The sequence below is a fragment of the Boleophthalmus pectinirostris genome, unplaced genomic scaffold (genome assembly GCF_026225935.1).
Source record: "Boleophthalmus pectinirostris isolate CB_2022bp ecotype Guang Dong unplaced genomic scaffold, ASM2622593v1 HiC_scaffold_12, whole genome shotgun sequence".
Taxonomy (NCBI): Eukaryota; Metazoa; Chordata; class Actinopteri; order Gobiiformes; family Gobiidae; genus Boleophthalmus; species Boleophthalmus pectinirostris.
In genome coordinates this window covers 36,317,785-36,320,341 of record NW_026571018.1, presented here as the reverse complement: position 1 = coordinate 36,320,341, position 2,557 = coordinate 36,317,785, and positions in this window count along the sequence as shown.

Genomic DNA, 2,557 nt, shown 5'->3' with positions numbered 1-2,557 from the left:
ATCACCCTTTTCAACCCCGACAAAAGGTGGACCAAACCAAATTTCTGGTCAGAATCTCCAACTACCTGGACAAATATTCACTTGGGTGATATCCACAATGACTTGGTGGAAACTCCTGGGCCATTCACAGCAGAAAAGATGAAAACCTCCAAGAGTCTCGATGTGTTGTTGAACTTGTTGGAGTCCACGGTTTGTTAGGATCTTCTACGTTTGCTCTGCGGATGTTTGAAAGCCGTTTAATTCACCGTTAGCGGTTCTTTTCACTCAGAATACGAAAAAGACATTTTCCTTCTTCCGTGCTTCTATTTGTGCATCCGATAATGCAGCAGGAATTTACCATTATCGGGGAGAAATACGCGAGGTTACGCACTGTGTTTGACTCTACCGTGTTTCTTGCCTCCGACCAAAATATTTCCCAGCAGCAACGCGGGCTTTTAATAACAATGACGTCATCTGAAACTCTCCTATAGTGCAGTGACATCGAGCTGGAGGTGTTTTACATGTATGTGCAGTGTTGGGGAGTAACAGATTACATGTACCAGAGTTACGTAATCAGAGTACAAATTATGTGTAACTGTATTCAGTTACAGTTACTGTTTAAGTGAGTGGTAATTGGATTACAGTTACTTGTTGAAATAAATGGATTAAATGGCGATATTTTCCTGTTTTCACATTTTGGGCTAAACCAGGATTTAACAGGACTAAATCCTGCTGTGCAGATCGTATCTCCTCATCTTCTATAAATAATATTTTTAATTTGGTTAAATAAAGTCTGGGCTTTTTATTTTCTTTTAACAAACAAAACATCTTATGTGAAGATTTCCTCGTCTTTGCTTCTCTACAGCAAATCAAGTAATCCAAAGTATTCAGATTACGTTACTCACTTTAAGTAATTTAATGGATTACATTACAAACTACATTTTGGTGTATGTAATCTGTAATCTGTAGGGGATTACATTTTAAAAGTCACCTTCCCAACACTGTGTATGTGTATGGAGGAATGCGCAGCTGTTACCATGGTGATACAATACTCACATTAGCAAACATTGCCAAAGAAGTTTTTAAGATTGCCAGAAAACTCAAGATAAAATACAAAATGGGTTTGGAGGATGGAGCCTGTGATCAATACAAGAGCTCGTGAAAATAAACCTGGATCAAAACAGGCTTTGATTTTCATTAGGGCTGTTTTTTTATTGCATTGAAAAACTGAAAAAAAAAAAAAAAAAGTCCTTACTTTGAGTGAGCTTACATCTCTATAAACTTCACCTCTGGGGCGACAGGTCAGTTGGTAGAACGTTCGGTGGTTGGGGGTTCTGATCCCGCTCTCGACATGAACATCATTGGTTGAGCGGTCAAACCCATGGATCCACAGCTGTCACTGTGTCCTTGGGCAAGACACTTAAGCCACCTTGCACAGAGCTTGTGTACACTTGTGTGTGTCAGATGCCCTCCCGCTACATAGAGATGAAGACAGAGGAAGAGAAGAGGGATAAAGAGGGATGGAGACGGGTGGAGCACTAAAAAGTGACAAGTCCTGATGTGACTGAACCAGGACTAAACCAGGACTAATGTAAAACAGGACACGGCAGAGGCTTATGTCCCGAATCCTTCATGTAATTATGACAAAAATAGAACATAGGCGCCTCAGAAACTTCACATTTCATTTTTATTATTATCACTGTTTTACTCACAGTCTGTTTGTCTTTCAGTGATAAATGACTCACATCTAAATCCAAAATACAAACTGAAAATGGTGAAATCCGGAGTCCTTTTCCTCTTTAGACATCGCTTAGAAAATCTCTTTAGAAATCGCTCTTTAGAAATCGCTCGGCTCCAGTCAAATGAAGCTCATCGACGCCTGCGGTTACAGGGGAGAATTCAGAGCTGCATTTTAGGAATCGATTTACAGACAAAACAGAAAAATGAAAAACCCGGGATCACGTACAGCAGATTAATACGAACATTTTAAGAGCAGAACGATGAGGCTCGCAGCAGCAGTCACGGCCGACACACACTACAGGATTTGGAACCATTTTTAAACGTGCGACAGAAAGCGAACGCCACAGACACGAGGAGAATCTTACGAGACTTTAAATCCCCGATCGCAAAGACTGAAGCGGGATCTGTGTGCAGACCTTTGTGTCACCTGTTTCCTGTCTACAGTAAAACCAGTCACTTTGAGACTCTTCAGTGTTCAAAGATCAGACTCTGCACTTCTAGTTCAGATACAAAACAAAACTGTGTTATTATTATTATTTGTGAATTCAATTTGTATTTCTTTGTGTCAAACACCAGGACTTTTCTGAAAATGAACAGGTCAAACTGTGATGTGAGAAAAGCTCCAACATCCTGGACAGGGAGACTTCACCTGTGGATCCATCAACATATAAAAGAGTGATTTTGTTTACTACAGTGAGGCTCCGCCCCTTTACCTGAGCAGTGAGGCCCCGCCCCTTTACCTGAGTATTTTCTGAGTAACTTTCCTTGAATCAGCAAAAAACATTGAAGTCGTGCAAATGTGTTGGGGACGTTTCAGCCGCTGCTTTCACAAACACTC